At 44.3% G+C, this 23,501-nt stretch overlaps 1 protein-coding gene and 1 pseudogene across 1 annotated transcript in view; one reads left to right on the top strand and one right to left on the bottom strand.

Moving 5' to 3' along the window:
* The window catches only part of Limch1 (LIM and calponin homology domains 1), a 313,640-nt gene that overhangs the window by 147,523 nt on the left and 142,616 nt on the right, over window positions 1-23,501 (top strand). The window lies entirely within an intron of this gene.
* LOC119821605 lies at window positions 17,744-18,963 on the bottom strand (annotated as a pseudogene).

The raw sequence follows: 23,501 nt of genomic DNA, 5'->3' as shown, positions 1-23,501 counted from the left end.
AGTGTTTGTTACCTGGAGAACCATGCAAGAATGATCCCAGCCCTTCCAAGCCTACTCATGAGATCTGTAGAATTCACATGTTCATGTCACATCAGTCAAGATATAGTGTTCATATATTTTATGTGTTTTATAATTCTTGACAATCAATAGTAGCCACTTAACTGATCCTACCTTTTTGTAGAAAATAGGAAAAATGTAGAACAGCAAGATAACCAAATCTTAATTCTTGAGGGAGCTCCAGCACACACACACACACACACACACACACACACACACACACACACACACACACGCACGGTCTGGTAACGATTTTGTTGACTGTTTCCTTGATCATCGCCTTCTCTGCCTTTGTTTTTGCAGGAAAACAATGAGAAAAATGTCAAGAATTTAGGCTGGCTCCTGCATAGGCTCTGCTGATTGTTTTAAAGTTTCTTAGTTATATCATGACGACTGGTTAAAATTAGATGTGACAAGAAGCTTTTGTACTTGAAGGCTGTGGGGGTCCTGGTGGGAAGGCACGGTATCAGCGAGTTGAAGAAACTGGATTCTTTTGTGAAGAATTGCTATTTCTGTGGATGCATTTTCATTCCTATATTGGTTGGTAGAGAGTTGGAGATTAGTCATTAAAATTCCACCTAATTTGTTTGTCAGAACCATGCAGCCACCCTTAAATAGGGAGAGGGATAGAGAGATACACTTCGGAAGAGTGGTTTTATATATAATTCAACAAAAGATATAATATATGAATATTATTGATGTATCACATATGTTCGTATGTATGTACATCCATTATTTGAGAACTTTTTCTATTAAAGCCATCTTTTCCAGATGTGGAAGCTATGGTCTTTATGACTGATGGGTTTCTGTTTGGCCTTGAGCCTGTGGCAGCCTCTGATCTTGCTGACCTTGGAGCTCTGGGGATTGGTGTCCCAGGAATAAGAGGAAACAAGGTGAAGGAGGCTCCAGGAAGCACGTGTGAGCCGCAAGCAGCTCTGTGCACAGCAGCTAGAGGAAAGGGGCTTGGAAACCTTAATTTCCACTGCTAGGCATGAATAGTTTCAGTAATAGTGCATGGTTGAGAATATACATGCATTTTGATAGTTTTTCTTGGGGAATCATCATGTTGGCAGTATATGCTGTGTGGTGTGTGCTTAGGGCTGGCTGTGTATACATGCCCATGTGTGCCCATAAGGAGGCCAGAGTAGGACTTTGGCTGTCTTGTCTGGTTCCTCTTCATGTTAATGCTTCGAAACAGTTTGCCTCACTGAACTGGAACTTGCTGGGGTTTACAGGCATCTACAGACATGCTTGGCTTTTTACGTGAGTGCTGGAGATTTGAACTCAGGTGCCCACGATCGCAGAGCAATTACTCCGACCTTTGACCCAGATCTCCAGTCATAGTAGATCAAATACTGTTCTTCACCTGTCCGGCAATTTGATGCAAGCATGGGTACTTGAACTGCCTTCCTGCTGGTATCGTTGACCTCTATTTCCCCTTTCTTTGTGTCTCCCCCCCCACCCCATGGTCTGGATCTTTTCTGGCTTCCCTGCTTGTTTTCATTCTTTGTCACCCCTTCCTTACTGAATTACTATCCTCTGACAGTATTTACTATGTTAGTGTTAAATACTAAATAGATTGCCCTTTAGTAGTGGAGCATTTAGAAAATGCTTTCCTGAGTATACTTACTGTCCCAGTGGTTAATGAATTCCTAGTCCTTCCTCTCTTTCTGGCAAAATCCTGTTCATTTATCAAGATCTAATGTAGAACCATCTGTGTGAACCCTGGAGCTTGCATAGTCTGTTAATATCTTTCTTTACAGAATATGGAGGGCATCCCTGATATTGGAGAAAAGAGGTTAATGCATGAGAAAGACAAGCATCGACTCTAAGTATACTCTGGAGAATAAGATGGTGGCAACAATCGGAAATGGAAGGCCTGTAAATGTTTAGTATTTATGCTAAGACAGTGTGGCTCAAAATGTTAATTAGCTACGATCACACATGCCAGTCACATCAGTTGTCATACGCTTACATTAAAAACCGCAGTTCTGAAGAGAGTAAGACAAGTCCAAAGGAAGGCACATGCTGCACAGCAGCAGACCTGTGCTCTTCAACACTGTTAATGTCACTTACATATACAGATGCTATGGTAGCATTATAACTGTTTGGGTAGGTTTTCAAATTTTTATATTAGCACAAAGATGGAGATTCAAAGGGAATTCTGTTTTGTAGGAGGAGACGCCAAATAAGCAATACATTGTAGGTTGTGGCCTTTGTGTTAAGTATATACATATTGGAGTGTGTATAATATACAATATGTATAGATACTTATAACATGCATATATAAATATATATGTATACACACACACACACACACACACACACACACACACACATATATATATATATATATATATATATATATGAAAAATGGTTTTTCAAGGCAAGGTTTCTCTGTTTAACAGTCCTGACTGTCCTGGAACTCACTTTTGTAGACCAGGCTGGCCTCAGACTCGCAGAGATCTACCTACCTTTGCCTCCCAAGTGCTTGGATTAAAGGTGTCCACTACCACTGCCCAGCAAGTATATTTTTCATATTCATTGTTATAGGTTGCTCACTAGAGATAATGACTCAGATACAGTTTATAGCCAATTGAAAACCTTTATTCCAGGCTGTGACTACACTTAGGTATTTGGGGCCCAACTGTCTCCCCAAATGTTTAGGGTAAGGGGTTTTTCAAAAGCAAAAAACACATCCTGGTAGTTTGTTTAGCAGCTGCAGGGGGAGGTTTTAAGCGAGCAAGCCATTTAGCAGAAACTGAGATAAACAGTTAGCTCTAGGGAGTCCTGTAGAAGCAGGCAGTTTAACAGAAGCTGAGTTAGCTGGAGTATCCTGACCTCGGGTTTCTAGAATAGAATTGGGTAATTTTCCATGGAGATCTCCACCAAGGAGATCAAATTCTAGTTAAATGTTAAATGACCACAATAAGAATGCAGGATGGAGGAAACTCTGCACTATCTTTTCCTGTCACATTCATGACACTAAGGAAAAGGCAGAGAATACCTCAAATGTGCCTTAAGACTTCCAGGTCAGTGTGTACATTGCCAGGGAGGTGGCAGACCACCAACCCACTGTTGATCAAGAAGTCTCAGGTCTCCTGAGAAGTGTGGCTGGAGGGTTTTCTGTGCTGAGAGAGGGGGTGGGGAGACTCAGTATATTTATTTATGTGTGTCTCTGTGTGCTTATATACATTGTGTATGTGTGTGCGTGTCTGTGTGTGCATCTTCTAATGGCTTAGTGTTGAAAAGTCAGTCCAGTAAGATGGGCCAGTCATTCAACTTGAAGATAAATAGCCAAGTCTGTTTTCACATACCAATCCAGAATTGCAAACACATGCAGATTCACAGAGGCATGAATAGGTGTATTTTATCTCCCTAACTGTGCTTTTAGAGAATTAAAGGGGCAAAGGTGTTAAAACAAAGTAGCTGAGAACCATTTCCTGGGAAGAACTCATATAGAGCCTGGATCCAGGTCTGGGTTCCTTCTATAATGCTGACATCTGTAGCTGCGTGGTGACTGCCTGCAGATGCTTGCATTCTTCCTTAGGTGTTAGTGAAAACGTTTGCTGCTGCCAGAGAGAAAGACCTCAAATTCAGGACTTGGCCTACCACATATTCTTTTTTAAGTATCCCTTTTGTCTGCCAGCTCATCAGCATTGCACAATCAAGTTGCATCCTGAAGTTCCAGTTAGCGGTCATTAGAGAAGATGTTGAAGGCCATTGCATGCCAGGGCCTTGCTTACCATGAAGTTTGCAGCTTGATCTTTTGGCTATATTTCTATTTTAACAGTCATTTACATGTGCATATGAGAAGTGAATGATACTGGGGATGCTGCTTCAAGTCTGGAGTCTTCTTAAAGCTATCTTAAAGTATTCATTTGGCTTTGCATCTGGGAACGTGAGGATGAAACTGATTTGAGAGGAAATAGATGTGGACATGAGGGCATATAGTGTGTGTGGGGGTATTTGATCCAGATTAGAAAAACGGTATAAACTGGAATGTGTGCTAACTCCTAGCTACCCTTCTGTTACGTATCCAAGTGTTGCCAGTTGAAGATGGGGCAGATATGTGACAGATTATTGGAATTCTTTGAGCAAGAAGAAAGGCAAAGTCTACTCTACTGTAGTGAGGAGTTGCGATGGGCTGCATTCCCACCCGGCTACCAACTGCCTGGCCAGCTTATGCCCCGAAATAACAACACACAAATTGTATTCATTCAAACACTGCCTGGCCCATTAGCTCTAGCCTCTTGATTAACCCATATTTAGTAATCTGTATAGCACCACGAGGGGTGGCTTACCAGGAGAGATCTTGACCTGTGTCCTTCTCGGAGAGGAGAGGCATGGCAATTGCTTGAAGCATCTGCCTCACTTCCCTCTTCCCAGAATTCTGTTCTGTCTACTACACCCACCTATGTTCTGACCTATCAGGCCAAGCAGTTTCTTTATTAATTAACCAATGAAATCATCAGATAGATAGAAGACACACCTACATCACTTTACCATCTAGTTACTTAAACCACTCAGAAGTGATTTTTTTTGCATAAGAGATGTGTTTTTCTCTAGCCAAAGATACTGTTTCAAATATGGGTAGAGCTGAGCTTCCTGGAGTGGCTAAAATGGAAGTTTCCAGAATCTACAGACTTCTGGGAGCTTTCAGAAGGCATCTGCAGTGATTGATGCCTTTGAGGGAGATCAGGGCGGGTTGATGGAAGGGCTGTTGTTGTCTGAGGTTTTCTGTCCTGTCCAGTTCCCGCAATTGTTAAGTCCCGAAGAAATCACACAGAGGTCTACATTAGTTATAAACTGATTGGCCCATTAGCTCAGGCTTCTTATTAACTCTTATAACTTATATTATCCCATTATTCTTGTCCATGCTAGCCACGTGGCTCGGTACCTTATTCAGCGAGGCAGTCATATCTTACTTCTTCTGTGGCTGGGTCACACTGCTGACCAAGCTTTCCTCTTCACAGAATTCTCCTCTAATTGCTTCCCTGCCTCTCCTTCCTGCCTGGCTACTGACCAGTCAGTGTTTTATTAAAATACAATTGACAGGGTACAAACCATTGTCCCACAGCAGGCTGTGGAGCCTTCCAGGGTGTAAGAAGATTAAACACATTGTTTTAGACAAAGGGTGCTTTGGGCAGCTCTTGAAAGCAGGCATGAAAAGCCTTGTGCAAACTTCTTTTTAGGAAAAGGACAAGGTAGTAAATTTGGGTCCCAGGTGTTGGGGTGTCCACCAGCCCATGAGAAGTCTCCCTTAGGACCCACCTTGAGGTGAGCTCCCTGTACCAGCCCACTCTTCTGAAAACCTTGTCTTTGAGGTAGATAGATAGCCTATCATTTCTCTCAGAATTTCTACGACTTTCACCCTCCTCCAACAGTTTGACTCCCAGCATCCACATGGTGGTATAACTCCAATCCCAGGGGATCTGGCCCCTCTTCTGGCCTCCACGGACACCAGGCTTACACACAGCGCATGTACATATTACCAGACAAATACTCACACATGTAAAATGATTTTTTTATATCAAGAAGTTTTGCTGAAGACTTTTTTTTTTAAAAAAATCATGATTCCACTTGCAGCATACCCCAAAACTTCATAAAATGGCATCTTCTTCCATTCTGTATGCATGTGTGCTCACACGTGCATGTACACACATATAGTCAAATCTCATAAAAACATGTATTTCATGCACACCAGCTCCCTTTAAGCCTTTCTCTACCAGCAACTAAAACTGTACAGACTCATACTGTTCCAGCTCTTGCCTTTCTTCTTTCTTTTTTTTCTGTTGTAACTACTGATTAGCCTTTTCTAGTGCCAATCACCCTAGCTAGACAGAGCCACCCTCACTGAGGGTTCTGATTTGGGGCAACAAAGACTTGGGGACACCAAGACCTAACCTTCCCACTCTAGATGGGGAAGGAGAGGAGGCTTGGAACCCCATCCTGGTGTCTTGTGCCTGTAGCTCTGCTCTTGGGGAGGTCACTGTATGAAGTGTTTGGGCAACCCTGGTGGCAAGGCTCTCTGTGGGTGAGACAAGTGAGAACTGGTGGCTAAACACCCTTTGTGAAGGAAACATGTTTCTCCGAGGAAAGTGAATAGGACTTGTGGGAGAATCTCCACCAGAGCTGGATCTCGTGACACATCTTCTTTTATCCTCATCTCTGGCACAGCATGCAGAGCCTTGCTTGTGTTCCCACATGGCACACAGGAGGAATGCCCAATGCGCTGCTGTCAAGGTTGGTGCCAAGACCAAGCAAGCTGTGGTTGGGATGGTTGTTAGCCTTTTATTTGGTTTATACATAAAAGAGTACAGACCGTAGTGGGGAAAATCAACGAAAGAGTGGAGGATTTTTTGTTTTTGTTTTTGTTTTGTACATTCAGCCCTGTGTTAAGTTGATTAATGATGGAATATGAATTGGGTAGGGGAGTAGTTTATTATATGCCTTCCAGGTCATTTCTGGCTGTATGCTGGTTGCAACACTTTCCACAACGAGCTTGTAAACATGCAGACTATTCTGGGCCTCATCTTCTCCATTACTTTTATAAAGCTCTCAGATGCATATGGAATGGAATCCAAACCCATGATAAGAGAGGCGTTTCAGGTTCTTCTTGGGCTACGTTAGAGTCCAAGTTTCCCTCTCACATCCATGATTCTTCAGGCACCAGGACCACAGTTAAGTTACGACCCAACCCAACAGATAGGGCTCCATATTGACTATGCAGGCCTTTCTCCACAGTGAGTTAGAGGGGTCAGAGGTGTTCTGATAATGAGTGAAACAGAGGAAGCCGTCAGAATCTGCCTGTTACCAGGGATGCTAGAATTGTACATACATTTGCACACTATTTTGGTTCACATTTTTTTTAAAAAAAAAAAACTTTACCATAGTGTAAAAGTGCGGCTCATTCAGTAGAAGGTATCCTTTGGTCATTCCCTGGAATGGTGGTGTGCAGTCTGGCCTTCTGAATCTTTTTTAAAATATTTATTTATTTATTTATTTATTTATTTATTTATTTATTTATTTATTATGTATACAATATTCTCTCTGCATGTATGCCTGAAAGCCAGAAGAGGGTACCAGACCTCATTACAGATGGTTGTGAGCCACCATGTGGTTGCTGGGAGTTGAACTCAAGACCTTTGGAAGAGTAGGCAATGCTCTTAACTGCTGAGCCATCTCTCCAGCCCCCTGGCCTTCTGAATCTTGACAGTGGCAGGAGCCATAGCTTCCAGTCAGCCTTTCATGCATAAGAGCAAACAACGTACACTACTGTTTGCTGTGTATGCAGCTTGGGGCTGTCCACTACTATGCTTAGGTCAGACTGACAGGTTAGTTTCCTTGTCCGGGTTTGCGCAGAAGTTTTGATCGGTTTTGTTCCTCATGCCTATCCTGTACTTATGAGCTCTCTTCGGGTTTTCTTATTTGGAGAGTTATCCACTGCTGTATGACAAATTTGCCTACCTGACTTCATAGCTACAACCCACAATATTGCTGTGGGTTAGGAGTCTGAGCAAGGCTTAGAGCAGTTGTTTAAAATGAGGAGGGGGGAGATGGAGAGAGGGAAGGAAGGAGAGAGAGAGACAGAGACAGAGAAAGAGGGAGGGAGAAAAGAAGAGAAGGTAGGGAATGAGAACACATTTCTGGTGGAAGTCACAGTCCTTTCTACCTTCATCTCTGAAGTGGCCTCTCATCACCTCTGCCACGTGCATTTAATCAAAGGCAAGTCATCGGGTGCCGCCCACACTCCAGAGAAGGAGGTGACGTAAGGGCTCAAATACCAGGAGTGATCCCTGGGAACCTTCAGATGCCATGTGCCGGGGCATCTACTCTCCAGCTGGTTTGGTTCACCATGGTTTGACTTGACTATGATGGAAAAGTAACGCCCGTTCAGTAGGATCTATACTCTGAACTTTTCCCGGGCTGGTGGTGTGCAGTATGACATTTTACATCCTGAGAGTGGCAGGAGTCATCGTTTCCAGTCAGCCATACATACGTAAGCATAAACAACATGTACTGTTGCGGTCTGTGTCCCTGGGTGTGGTGTTTGGTGGGGTAGATGTGTTAACCGCATGTTGGACTTACGATGTGTTTCTCAGGACTTATCCCCTTTGTAAACAGAGGAGCATCTCTGCTGACCTGTAAGTCTCTCATTCTTCAGGAGACATGTCCCTAGGGCCGTAGGACTTTAAAGATTACAGTCTCCTGGGATAGTCTCTCTTAAATGACATCCAACTTGTTTCCTTATTTTTTGTTTCTTTGTTTTGTTTTTTTTTTTTTTTTGGTACATTGCACCAAAAAGAGATGGCTTGTTCTCTCTTGCCTTCCAAATGAGAATCCACTTCTGACATAAGAGACCTCCTTCTAGGAGGCAAATAAACAAGTTGAACATTGTAGGGTGCTAATGAAGTCTACTCTGCAGCGAAGAACAGGAAGGCATGCTGGCTTGAGAGCAAAACCTGCTTTGAAAGGTGAGGTGTCACCAGGGCTCCCATGAACACAAAGCACGCTGGAATTGTGGGAAGGATGCTCTTGTCGGGAGTGGTCAAGCCGGAAGAGCTTAGGAACTGTGAGTGGCCAGTATTTCCATGTGACAGTATGTGGTGCTAAGTATCTCAGAGAAGTTAGTGTTTTAGAAAGTGAACCAGCAAGAGTACAATGAGGCCAGAAGTGCCATCTACAGAGAGTTGGTCTCCTTTCCCCTGCACTGAGAGCCACTGAAAGCAAAGAACTTATATGCTGCAGAGCACTCTGCAGCTGTGTGCAGTTAGCCAGGTTTTATCTCTAGGACAAGATACCCGAGATGAAAAACCCGAAGGGGGGAAAGGTTCTTTTCTGATTTATTTGTACAGATTTCAGTCCAAAGTCTGCTGACTCTGTCGCTTTGGGCTTGACAGGAGGCAGGGAATTATGGAGGTAGGGGTGTGTGGCAGAGGAGACACCCATCCACATGGCAGCCAAGGAGCAAACAGGCAGAAAAGAGACTGGAAAAAGCACATCCTTCAATAGCACAGCCCTAGTGACCTTTCTCCTCCCACTAGGCTTACCCCTTAAAGCCCAACCCAGCTGTGACTTTATGGTTACGTACGTTGTCATATTCATGATCGGGTCACCTCTTGGGGTCCCACCTCAATACTGCTGTGCTGGGGGCCAAGCTTTTAGCACATGAACTCTCGGAAGACATTTCAAATTTAAACACTAACAGTGCGGGAAACCAGTGGTGGGAAGAAACGAGGAATAAAATCATTTGATTAGGAGACAAGAAGTCCAAAGAAGAGATGATACACATCTAAGCCTCAATGAAGGCCAGGGGAACGGACACGAGAAGACAGAATTTGTCTCCAAATGCAATAAGCCATCATTTTTATAAGACATACCGTTTTTTACGAGCCTAGCTAATAAAAACAACCTGCCCGTTCAATTATGACACAATGCTAAGGCCCCGGCAGTGGAAAGATGCAGCTTTATTTCAGATGTTAAAAATATGTACGTGTTGGACTTGGGGAAACACAATAAATAACGCTAGGAAGATGACATCCGTGTTTTGGACCTGAGAACTTGGAGGATGCTAGTGCCATTAACAGGGATCACGGGAGCAGGGGAATGGGAGATGGGTCCAAGAACAAAGATCAGTGCTGTTTTGGACACACTGACCTGGCTCTAAGAGATGCTCATGAGCAGCTGTCTGGCAGCATACAGGCCGTGTAGGGTTGGAACTCAGGGGAAATGACAAAATTTGGACTCAGTTAATGAATGAAAAATTTTGGCATTAAATCTTTACATTTAAGTATGGACAAAAACAGTTTCTTGTACTGGATCACAAACTGTGGATGTCCACCCACGACCACTGGTAGTCTTGTCTTTAGATGTGTTTGGCCAGTACTGAGAGGATTCAAGGAAAGGGGGAGAGAGAAAAGGGACTTGAAGCCTCAGGAGGAGTCATCGATTGTGAGGGTTTAGATGTGAAATCAAGACAGAGGGAGACTTTGAAAGTCTTTTGTCCGATTGACTGACCACTTGTTAGGTAATCCCCACCAGACTCCCGCTCTCAGCCTTCCTCCTACCCCTTGACATCTCCTGTTAGCGCCAGGTGAGTGCCATTTGTTTGACCACTGTAACAAGTGCCACACACGGGGAGCTTGAGTAACGGAAAAGTGTTCTCTCAATTCTGGAGGAAGGTGCAAGTCCAAGATTCAGGCACCATGAGGCCTGGTTTCTTCTGAGCCTTTTTCTTTACCGTGGAAAAGGCCATCTTTTGCTTTGTTACATGCTTGTCCATGTCTGCATGTCCACCTTTTTTGGGGTGGGGGGTTGAAACAGTGTTTCTCTGTGTAGCTTTGTAGCCTGTCCTGGAACTTGCTCTGTTGGCCAGGCTGGGCTCGAACTCACAGAGATCTGCCTGCCCCTGCCTCCCGAGTGCTGGGATTAAAGGTGTGTGCCACCACCGCCCAGCTGCATTTCTGCTTTCTATGAGGAGGCCATCCCAGCTTGGCTTCGGCTCCACTGAGAAGATCTCTTATAACTTAATGACCTCTTTAAAGTCAAATATGGTCAAATTCTGCATTATAGGCAAGTATAATCTAGCTGGTGACGGTGGGTAAGCCAGTCACCTATATTCTTACTCACAAGTGTTGTGTGTGACGAGCCTAACTCACTGAAGTTGAATCGCCTCTTTGTACGCTGTACATCATTTTCCAAGCTTGTTTCCACGATCTTTTGTGTCCTTGCAAAGGTGGGAGTTATATATAGAAATTCTGTAAGCTTTTTTATCCTTCCCCCTAGGTTTTTTTCTCCTTCCTGTCTCTGGGGGAAGAAAAAACAAACCCTTTCTTTGAAGAAAGAGCCCCGTTGCTGTCCCTTATCTTTCACTGGACAGAGTTCAGCAGCTTGTGACATTACATCACTTCCTTGCCTCTCCCCTTGAAAATAAACCCTTTAATTAGGACCTGGGAGGAAAAATATGTAAAAGCAGGAACACATATTCTGGTCTGAGTCTCACCTGGTTTCCACAGTCATCGCCTACGTAAAGAAATCTCCATGAAACTGGTCCTTACCATAGACTTCTGGCTTGAGTTCATCTGAGTTCTATAGTCTGACAAAAACTCAAAGGCATCATCCGAACAGTAGGCCTTACTTGGCTGAAATAACACTGCTTTCCAGTTCGTCTTCCTCTGAGACTGTTTTTGTAGGAAGTTTGTCTTGGCAAGCATTTCAAAAGAATTGCTAGACACCTATCTGGTAATTAACCGGCTTCCCGCTAGAAGCTTGATTTCACTGTCGTCTAAAAATGGACGCGAGCTTTAATTTCTCTCCCCCTTGCCCTCTCAGCCGTGTAAATACAAGGTAACTGGGTAAAGGCCTCGCAAAAAACTTGTGTTTCCAAAGTTCAGTTTTTCTTACCTTAAAGTTTCTGTTTGACTCCAATATAAAGCTATTTAAAATACGCTAGCTGGTAGGCCTGGTGGCACAGACCTATGGTTCCAGTTTCTCAGAGTGGAGGATCGCTTGAAGCCAGGAGTTCACGACCAGCCTGGAAAACAGCGAGACAGCCACCTCCGCCCCCATCAAAAGTGAAAAACAAACCCAGAAGACTTAAAATAAAAGCAGCGTGGATGTTACAATGTTGTAGAAATAGTACTTAACCTTAATGGGCCTCCTCCCATGGCTCAGCATAAGGGAAAAAATAGCAAAGTAGAAGACATTCTAGAAAGTACCCGGCCAGAGCTCTTCACAACTGCCAAGGTCAAACTACAAGGCGAGTTTCAGAAACAAGGTAAGTCCTGAGGAAGCGGAGGGGACATGCTGACAATGTAATGTGCTCTCCTCGGTGGCGTCAGGAGAGCCGGAAAAGAACACTAGGGGAAAAGGAAGGAAATACGAGGAAAACAGAGTTTGGTTTTCAGCGCTCTGCGTGCCTCTGTTCACCAGTTGGTACAGATGATCCCGGGCATTGAGATTCAGGGCTTCGGTTGTACTGAAACTCTTTATTTTTGCAAATTTTCTGTAAATTTAAAAAAAAAAAATCCCCTAAAGTAAATATTTTACTTAAAAAGTAGAGTAAATGACAATCGCGGTAAAGGAGGGCACGATGGAAGGACACAGGGAAGGGCCAGGAAACACAGAAGTTATTAATAAACGCCAAAAGCCGGCCTACCGTATGATATATTGGCGTCAATAAATGGCAGGATACCGGAGAGTCTGCTGGCCCATCAATCTAATAAACTTTTGTAAGTGATGGAGGGTTGCAAACACTGTGTTTTACAGCACCTGAAAATTCCAAACAGTAAATCCATACGCAGTATTTCTGCTCACATATTTCAGGGCCCTGTTTTTAGAATCTGCACAAAGGAATATTTCATGGCCCTGTATGGTGTTTTAATAAACAACAACAGGTGGAAAATGGATTCTGCAGTAGTGTGAGCGGCTCTAACCGTAAATACTGGCATCTCAGAATCACACCAGCGGAGACTGTAAACACATGAATCACCCAGCAGCGCTGGATTCCGTTCTCAGATGTCATCTCAATTTCAAGCCCAGAGATTAAATGCCACCATTTAAATTCAAAACATTGAACGGATGTGATGAGCTTTTATGTTCATGGGGATTCACAGAGCTCATGGGATAGTTTCCTCACCTATAAAACGGAGCTAATAAATCTCGTCTCGGCCTCGTGGGACCGAGCAAGCTGACACACGTTTAAGTGTGTGAGAAGATGGTGGATATATGTGGTATGTCTCCAGTAAACTGGAGCGGCGTCGATTATTTATTAGGCGTGTGTTTGTTTTCATGGTTGCAAGACAAGGAGCCACCTAGCTTTTTAACAACACTGTTCTTTTAGAAGTGGGGAAACTGAGTCACAGAAGGCGGTAACTGACCCAGGACCTTGCAACTGGTTTGTCTCATAGTTGGAACTCCAGCCTTATGCCCTAAGCCTTCCTTCAATATGATTCCAGAAGGGCTGACAGTATTGCAAGCCCACTGTGTACTGGAGACTGTCTCCACATTGTTTGGCAGAATTATATCTGGGTCTCGGAGCTCAGGGGACACTTCCTCCCCTTCCTCCTCTTCCTCCAGGGAGCAGAATCCCGCCTCTCTCTAGCACTTCATCATTCTCCTTCCCTGCATCAGCGCTTTAGCTCTTGCAGCCTGCTCTGCTCAGAGCATGGCTCTGTGGTAGGGAGGCTCTTGCTAGGCAGGAGAATGTAGGGGCATCGGGGCTGCTGTGAGGGGCTCACAGGAGGGGAGCTGTAGCTCCCGTCTCTCTGTGTGGGTCTGTTGGAGCTCCGTGAGAGTCTGAGGACGTGCTGGGGTGAGTAGGATCTGTTATTGGAAGTGTGTATGTATGATGGATGGTCCGGGCAGAAGGAAGGAGGCTATGTTGATTTTTACGTTTAGTTTGAAACATTACTTTTTATGAGTGTGGCTAAAGTAATTCCAAAATCAATTTCCTGTCACTTAGCCCTTGATATGGGTTTTCACCTTTTACATTCCCTCCACACCCCCAATTGCTTTAATAACTAGGCTTTATCTGCTAAGCAGAATATTGCCTTCTCCTTTATGGTTATATAGTTAAAGGCACAGATAGATTAATTTGTCAAACTCAGGAGGATGTTAAGAATCTTGTGAATGAGAAGCAGCCCTGCTGTCTTCTAAAGACTGGTGCTAACACCGCATCATTCCCGACAGCACCTGGTGCCGTAGAGAGATGCGACTGCGTACCGAGGAGGCACCTCTTCCCCGGGACCTCTCTCACGCTCTGCCCTTATCTCAACTGCCCCCTTGCATTGTGGAAACCTCCTTCTCTGGCATGAAGAGGAAAATAGGCAGGGAGAGAACTGGGCAGGGAGGCAGGGGTTCTGGATTCAAGGGCTGGAGAACCAGCCTCACCTCCTGGTTCTTGTCCATCACAATCCGTATTTATAGCCGGCGGAGAAAGGGCCGGGGGTTATTCCTGAGCAATCTTCTAATAAAATCCTGCCAGAGCTGTCCGAATACTGACCGCTTCATGGCACTGGTTATCAAGGGAAGGAAATATCCCTTCATCAAATTTATGGGGCTGGATCGAAAACCAAATTGAAACAGCTTCACGAATCCCCGTGGCAAAATGATTCATCTCCTTAGGGTTGGAAAATCTATTTTTATCACCTTTATTCTGCCAACTCCTTATTTCCAGTCTCTCCCTGAACTCCTGTGATTTCCTTCATGGTGCCGACTAAACCAGATATCTCCAGAATCTGACCGTTCTCCCTGGACTCGTCCAGCCTGGCTGATTCAGCAGCCGGGGGAGAAGGGGGTTGTTCTTCACTGTGTAGGTGGGGACCCCCAGTGGTTACCAGTCTCCGCAGCTGCCTGGGACCCCAGAAGTCTGTTTAGAGGTGCGAGCCACACTCTGCGACCTGCTTTCTTTCTCTGCAGCTATGTTGAGTGTTATGGATGGCGGTAGCTCTTTCAGCTTACTCAGTAAAGAAGGGACAAGAATGCAGCACTCCTTCAGCCCTCCCTCTGTGACCGGGAAGGGAGGCACATGAATGCTGCCATACTTTTTCCTCCTTCCTTCTGACTTCATGGTTTACACTTCCCCTGTTCCATCATGTCCCTGGCTGTCCCTCCAGCCTCTTCGCATGCCACCAAATGGTTCTTTGAGAATCCTTGGAAATGGTAAAAAGGAGTGAGATTATTTCCTCTGAGGACATCGAAAGCAGCTGCTTTCTGGGCTCCCTTGAATAGCATACACAGCAGCATCTTCTGATGATTAGACACATTAGGAACTAGAAAAGCAGTGGGAACTACAGTGGCTACATAGGGCCAGCGCTCATGCCAGCTGGGACATTTTCAACACCTGGTAGGTAATATATATTCAGTAGGTATTTGCTGAATGAGTATAATGCTTTCCCCATAACCCTCAGCCTTCCTAAAATCTGTCTTTCAGAAGGTAGTGGTATGTTTTGTTGGCAGCTGGCATTCTCTACAATAAGTTGGCCTCATCTGAAATCCTGAATTTTCAGCTTTCTGGCTGTATTCTGGCAGATTCCTTAGTTATTTGAAGTCTGGGTTTACTTGCTTGTAAAATGGGCTTGATAACTGTCATATTGGTTTTCTGCAAGGGTAGGAAAAGAAGAAGAGTAAGGGGAGGAAGAAGAGGTGAAGGAGGAGGACTGGTCAATGGGATGAACTTGAAATCCTTTGAGATTTTAGCTCTGAAGGTTAAGTGTGTGTGTAGGTGTAGGTGTGTGTGTGAGAGAGAGAGACTGAGTATGTAGTGTGTGAGTATGTGTGCATGCATTGAGTATAAGTGGAGAGAGAGAGAGAGAGAATTCTGATCATTCCTGAGTACTGACTACACTTCTACTCCATCCAGGTTCTACACCAGATGTCAGGTGGTCAGTGTTGGAACAGCCACCTCGGGTTTTAGCCCAGTGGATGCAACTCTCCAAACTCTGCAGGGTTTAGCAGACTGTAGAGTGCCACCAACTAATCAGACCAAGAAACCGTGTCCCTTTTCCAATGCTTTAGAAAGGGATGTCTTATAGATCTAGAAGGACAGTGTTTTGTGCTCATTCCTAGGCAGCTATAAGGTATATATATGTGTATAAGGTGGCATACCACAGGGCTCTGAAAATCAATACAAAGGAAAGATAAGGATGAGCCCTAGGTAATTGGTTCCAGGGGCCCCAAGACTCCTAAGCTTTAAGCAGATGGCTTAATGAAGGCCAGACTCTATGGCTTCTGGTACTACCTTGGCAACTGAGCTTGTATTTGGTTCCTTCCAGAGCCCAGAACCTCCTATCTCTTGGGTATGTAAAATATACTAATTTCTATCTGACTTCTCCAGTCTGTAGAACATCTACTTTAATATGGTGTGTCCTTTTTGACATTGAACACCTTCAACAATGACTTGTACTTGCCCTTGACCCTGTTCCCTCTCCTTTGTGAATGCTTTATTCCTAGACGCCGTAGAGCTCTGAATTTCAGAGCATGGTGGTTAATTTCCCCTCTGGTTTCTGTCTGGGAGCTGGATGGATCCCTGGGATCTGCTGTTTATAAGCAGTCATTTCTTCCCCCAACAGCCATCTGCAAGGAGCTGGAGGTTACGACATGACTGGGTGTGTTTTACATGGCTACGCTCAGCCTCTTCTCTCTGGTTCCCATGTAAGTTTTGGCAGGAATTTCTCCAGTCAGGTCTGAGGGAGGTGCTGGAGAATGCCGTTGGTAAACAGCCCCCTGGCTATTGTTGGCTGTCCCCGCAAATACCATGAAGAGGACATCTTGAAAAGTTGCTGTGGTATCCCTACCTCTCCAAGGGTTGAACCCAGGGCTGACCTCCGAGACCCTGACCTCAGCCATACTTCTGGAGTGAGCAGTGGCCTAGGATTGTTCTGCTTTCCCTGGCTTCTTCTTGGCTTCTCTGGGCCAGAGCACAGCTCTGGTTGAATCACTTTATCCTCATTGTCTGTCCTGGGATCGTCACTCCAGCCCTGATTCTTCTGGAATCATTTTTGACAGAGTCTCATTTCGTCTTCTTTGTTCCTTTTCAATTTTATGCTCCAAGAAAGCCTGACCAGTCTAGAAGTTTCCAATGTATCGATTTTTTTTTACCCACCCTGCTGCTTCTACATTTTCACTTAGAAATATGGGAAAACTTAGGATATTCTTGGACATTTTTTATCTACATAGATGGTACTGATGGTAGGAGGCTTCTGTGCTCAAATTATTCAGTGAAGACAATTAAGTCTTTAACACATTTACAGATGTCTACCTACCCTCCCACCTGTCTACCTATCTACCCACCTGCTTATTTAGTGGTGACTTTCAGAAAGAAAAACGACCTAGGGGAAAAGTAATATGAGAAGACTGGTAAGGAAAGAAAAGTGAGAAAAGGTGAAGAGAGGAGAGAGAAAGGAAGGGATGTGGGAGGGAGGGAGGAAAAGGGGAGGAAGGGAAAGCTGGCTGACCTTTGTCCTCATTTCCCCCTTAAATACTCCTGCTGTTTTCTGACACTGACCCAGTTCTATTCCATTTAAATAAATTCTTCTATTCTCTTAAAAAATATACACAGGCCTTTCCCCACCTCATCATTTTGCAGACATCACTCCATCATAGGGCTCACATTTTTTTCTCACTGTGAGGGATGCCACTCTGTGTGCTTCCTTAGTGGGGGGAGTGTCTCACATCCGTGTAAGTATTAACAGTGAGAAAGAAAACCTTCCTGGGCAGTGCTTCTATAAAGGAACTATCACACAGTGAACCAGAGCTAAAAAAATTATGAGCTACTTCTATTTCTTGTAATAGTCCTGAAGAATTACCTATTACCAGTTACCACATATATTGGCCAAGGGATCCAAGAAATAATGAACCTCTGTTATCATCAGCGTGTGCTTTTTGGGTGAATATCTTGGTCTGAAGAAAGTTTAATTGAATCAGATGTGTGAAGGAGAAGGTAACATATGGATCTTTGCCTAAGAGATTTGGATGCCAATTCTTTCCGTGGATCCAGCATTTTTTTCTCTTTGTGAGTGTTCCAGGACAGCTGGTCGACCTCAGGGCTCAGAATGTCTAATGGTATTTAGTTTTGACTATAAACATGTACATGTCATCTTTTAAAAGAAACATGTTGATCTATAATTGTGCATGTAAATACAAGGATATAAAATACATAAATTATGTGTTTATTTTCTTTGTCTCAGGAAAAGTGCTCTCAAACCAGGGTCTAGATCTCCTGGCTGTTAGTATCCATTTTCTACCATGTATATGATTCCAAGTCTACCTGCCAACCTAAACTCAGTGGAGAGGCATCCTCTTGGCTTCAGTAGATCCAAACACCAGAAACGGATCTGTTGTTGGTTCCAAAGAAGGTAGCACCAGCAAAGGCATTCTTGCCCCGTTTGCCCAATCTCTGGTACATTCCTGTGATGAGGTTACAACTCATGAAAGGCTGGACAAACTCTACAGGGAAGCAGACTCAGCATACCACAGGGACCAGCCATCCTTATCAAAGTGCTTCCCAAAATATCACAGAGCTACAGAGAGGGTGGCCTCATTGGAACACTTCTGCCTGAACTCATCCAACCAAAAGATGCTCTTGGGCAGGTGAATGACGAGGCCCTTGGCCTTGGGCTCAGGAGCTGTGGCAGCGGCCTTTTTTTCTTCTTTCCACTTAGCCAGGGGTTTCTTTTTCTCTTCCCATGAACCCTTTTCTTTCCTTGGGGTATCCTTTTGAGGCTGGCTACTGCAGACTTCTTAGTGTCAAACTGGGCTATCTTTTCACACAGCTTTACCCATGACACCCATAACTGGGGCTGGTTAATGTATGCGAGGAAAGGTCTAGCAAAAAAGAGGGCTCTAAGACTTGTTAATAGAGCCACGGTAGGATGCAGACAAGTTTGGAATCAATAAGTGTCGCTTATTACCACCAGGAAGGTCCTCATCTTTCAGTGTGTGTCCATCAGCCCCAGAGTTCATATCCTCTCCTCCTTTGCAGTTCCAATGGCCTGTTTGCTGCAGTGCATGATGCCCAGATGGGGGTTTGGGGCGGGAACCCCCTGGTGTTCTTGTGTGGCTGGAGGAACCATGTTCCTATTGACAAAGCTTAACCGCTGCATCCCGTGAGCTGCTGCCCCTGGGTTACTTCTCCACAGCTCCTCCTTGCTCACATAGTAGGCGATGGCATTGCTGCCAAGCACACGGAATCTCTTGTTACCCTCAAATGGAAGAACCTTGTTGGGAGAAAATTTGTAGAGAAGCTCAGTCAGGGGAACAGTTGGTTTGACCAAAGTGGAAGTGGAATGGTATAGAGAACATGTAGACCTGAGTCCCAGTGTACTGAGCAGCAGTGAGGGCCTGAAGACACCCCTAACCCCACCCCGAGTTTTCAGGATATGAGTACAAGGTCCCAGACACCATGGTGATTCTTCAGGGAAAGGTCGAATTAGGTTTGAATGGATTGAGGTCTTCTTTGTGTTCCTATAGAGATGGTGTTTTATATCTAGAAAGTTGGGTTTTTCATGAAACCAGCAGGTTCAATACACACGGCATCTAAAGTCTAGTTCTGTTTTACTCGGCCTGGATTGAGTGATAAGTTGGGGGGATATTTTGATCACACTGTGACACTCTCAAGATTGACAATAAAATTTGATTCAGATGGTGGGGCTAGCTACTAGCTGACCACGATTAACCATAGAGGTTTTGGGGGACCAAGGACAGATAGACTTAGGAAGTAGTAGGGAGGGGCTTAGGAAGATTCTCAGCTCTTTGTAGATCAAAAAAGGAAAGGGGGGAGGTTACTGGTTGCTTCTCTGATCATTCAGGTTCCTACCACATTATCTGACACCTGAGTTGTTATTGATGAAGAGTAATTAGATAAAATGCTTCAGAATGGAACTTTTGCTTTTTTTCCTGAGCACTAGGATGGAAACATATGTGCAGTGCAGCACAGTGACGTTCATAGTCATTGTGTCATCTTTATGTACATGGTTGATTGAACAGCACTCAAAGGGATGTTGTCACCATCTTAATTCTCCCATCCAGATCTTAGATCCTCTACTAGGCCCCTTAGCCTAGAGAAGTGCTGCCATTTTGGATCCTGGTACCTTGGCTGTCAGGCTGTGATGGTGATGATGATGATGGTGACGATGACGATGATGATAACGACAATACAAAGATAGCTGTCTGTACCTTTCTAGAAAATGTGTAGTGTGTGTAATTTTGAGATTAATTTTATCACTTTGATCTTTCACAAGTCCTGGTTAGTCGTCCCCTCCCCTTCTTTTGCATGTACGGATGGCAGATTTGCCGGGCATGTCAACAAACTCACCATTGTGGAAGTCATCCTTCTTCAGATATTTACGTTTTTTGTCTCCTGTGGGGACTTTCCTGTTCAAGTAACACAGTGAACTAGTGTTGTTTTCCCGCCTGCCCACCCATGTCCCCCAAACCTGCTCAGCCACAGTCCTGAGATTATGCTGGAGGCTTACACGCTATGGTTTGAGTTCTAATGGACCAACTCAGAGATCACCTGCCCTGAAACAAATCTCCAGCCCTTTGGAGAACAGATACAGCTGGTGAAAGAGCTGAAGGACATAGCAGCTCCTTGACAGACTGTGAGCATTCTTGAGCTCTTTGAATAAAAGCAGTCTTTCCCTGTGCATATATGTGCCCTGGAAACTTATGAAAAAAGTAACCACAGTAGCGTGATATTTAAAGCTTTTGTATGAATGTTCTTAACCCTGCAAAGTTTTTCTTGGCAGGACTTGAAGCAGACTTGGCTGTCATCTACTTTTCTCCTGTTGAGGGGAGGGGTTGAGCCAAGGGGACTGGTGTGGCATGGAGAAGCCATTAAGGAAGAAGGCTAGGTTGAACCTCTGGTGCCCTGCAGGTCCCTAGCTTTCCATTACCAAGTTCACCCTGTTCCCCAAAGCCCTGTTTCCATCATGCATATCTCTACGTGTGAGTCTTTCTTTCACTGGAACTGTAATGTCTGAGCCCACCTCCTGCTGTCCCATTTCACCTCCAGTTGCTAGGTCCACTGATATCCACCCAGTTAAGCTTCCCAAACGAAGGGCCTCATTTATCTGGGCTGGGCAACTGATGAGAACACGCACACTTTGCTGTCATAGGTTTAGCCTTCAGGGATGCTCCAGCTTGCCTAAGTTACCCCCTGGGCCCTTGATCTAAACTCCAGTTGCTGGGTAATGAGGATGCAGTAATTTGCATTATTCGCTCTTCCCTTGCTCTTCTGTCTTGTTTCCATTCTGAAAACAACCCTCTGACTTGACTCCTGCCTGCAGGGACTTCTGTCCCATGGGACAGCTCCTTGCTCTCTCCTTTGTGATGACCTCAGAGTTCCTTCCACTATGAGGGTGAAACACATTAATCCTGCTGAAGTTCAGTGCTGTGTGAGCTGGAACACTAAGAAAAGCTTGGAGATATTTTTAACAAAATGGAATATTTTGATGAATATCTCTCACCTGAAATATTTCTCAATTTTTTTTTGTTTCTAGTTTTTTTTTAAGCAGCTTCACAAAGGGGTATTGTACTTGAGTCGGAAAAGAAAAATATTTTTATTTCCTGTCCTTGACATTGAGTGGCATTGATAAAAGCATCAAGGCCCTTTGAGTTCTGGATCTCCTGGGGGTGGCGGGGAACACAGTATGTAAGAAAGAGGTTGAGTTTGGTTTTGTTTTGTTTCTCCTGTTTGTCAGCATGAGAAGAGAGTAGCTGTGGAAAGTGATGGACAGTTGTCATCGGGGATGGAAAACAGAGAACTCTGGGAGAAGGCCATAATGGTGTAGCTACCATTGTATCTGGCTATAATGTCAGTCTTGACCTGGACCAGTGGTTACTTGCTTACATACAGTCTTGAGAAGAAACAGTTCCATCTTGACTTGTAGTTGTTGAGTTCTCCATCATTCTATTTCATGGCCATTAAGTCACTAAACCAATGGATGATAGATAATCTCTCATGCGTGGTCAGACAAGGATTCCCTAGAGTGTAAGGCTCAGGCTTGACTTCCCAAAGTTAGGTAAAGAGAGCTTGTGCTTTGAAACAGTTGGAGGAAAAAACAATATATCCAGTAATGTATATTTGTTGCTCTTTATGCTTATTTGATGTTTTATATGTTTTTGACCATAGTTCAGTTGGTTCAGTTTGCAAACATGAAATATGAACAATGAACAAAATGACTTATTGTTGCTATCTGGCTTTCCTGCTTATCCATCAAGACAGTCCAGACACTGTCACAGACTTCTAATGAACATTTGCTTAATATTTGCGAATAAAGAATGCCTTCCATGTAGAAAGACGTCTTCACACATTTATTGTTTGCATGTGCATGTGCACACAGGCCTGAACACGTGCATATATGCAGACGCACATGGACATGTGTATGTGTAGAGGGCACAGGTCTTTCTCTATGTTTTTTTTTTGTTGTTTTTGTTTTTGCTTTTGCTTTTGAGTCAGGATCTCTTACTGAATCTAGAGCTTGCCAAATCAGCTAGGCTTGCTTGCTCACAGGCTCCGGGAACCTGCTGTCTCTGGTCCCCAGCACTGGGATTATAGGTATATGCTGTAGTACCCATCTCTTTTCAATGTATGTTCCACAGGATGGAACACTTGCCCTCATGCTTATGCATCATGTAACATATGACTGAGCTGTCTCAGTCCCAGGAGCTATGTTTTTTAATGAGGACAATCCCCATGTGCCTGCTTATATTGTGTTATACTCGTCTGCCTGCGGAATGGAATTGATGTATCTCTGCTTTTTTTTTAATCTCCACTTTCTTCTTCTCTTTAACCGCTTCATTCCTTCCCTGCTCCCAAGCCTTTGAGGCACCTGTACCTCCCTTTTCTTGCCTGATTTACTGTTCCACTTAGCATGCTCTTGGCCAGGTAGTGAGCATATTGCCTCTGCTGTGATAAGTCACAACCCTATATTGGAGTGATCTGTAGCATAACACAGCAAATACCACCCTCTGATGTCATCTCTAGTTACTTCTAGCTCCGCATTAAACATAATTAAACATAATGCAAAACATTGTTCCTCAGCTACTGTCAAGGCAGCTCCTTCCCCACTCACACCCCAGAGAGTTAGCTTGGATCTTCACTACTAGAATGTCAAAGGTTTGCAAATGGGGACTTTCTTTACACTTGCTGTTTCATGCTGTTTTTTTTCAAATTTGTTTTAAGTAACAAATAATTGTAGCTATTTGTGGGGTACGGCCAGATATTATGATGAAGGATGACTGCCGGGCAAATTAATCTGTTCATCACCTCACATGCTTGCCATTTTGAGGGGGGGAACATTTGATACCGACTCAGCCAACTTAAAGCATGGATCGCAGTAACTCATAGCCATCATCCTGCCATGCAGGAGCTCACTTGCTCCTCCGGTCTAGATGAAACCTCGCGCCCTCTGACCAGTACCACCCTGATCATGTCCTGTCCTTCTCAATAGTCTGTGCTCACTGCCAGGCTACTCTGTACTTTGTGAGTTTGACATTTTCAGCCTCTACATACAACTGAGATCATGCAACACTTGTCTTCCTGGGCTTGTTACTGGCTGAGCTGTAAATTATGGAGCCTCATCATCCTGCTGAGCAACTTCTGTTAGGGGTCTTAGGTCAGCCTTCTCCAGTAAAGTGAGGAGGAACTTTGACACCAACCTCATGAGGCTGTGGCCAGGCTTAATTGAGCTACATGAACAGAGTAACCAGATTCTGCCTGGCACATGGGATGTGTTCCCAAGCAGTTGGTGACAGTCACTACTCTCATGAAGGTCTTAGTGTCTCTCTATCACATCCTTCTTCTCTCGCATCCTTCCCTGAACTTCTGCCTCCATGTCTGTGAAAGGGCATAATAATTGCATCTGTCTCAGTTTGGGTTTTTATTGCTGGGAAGAAGCACTATGATCTTGGAAAACTCTTATATAGAAAACATTTATTTG

Source organism: Arvicola amphibius, chromosome 1, assembly GCF_903992535.2.
Source record: "Arvicola amphibius chromosome 1, mArvAmp1.2, whole genome shotgun sequence".
Lineage (NCBI taxonomy): Eukaryota > Metazoa > Chordata > Mammalia > Rodentia > Cricetidae > Arvicola > Arvicola amphibius.
Note: the sequence above shows the minus strand (reverse complement) of the source record. Positions and strands in the feature narration are given on the sequence as shown.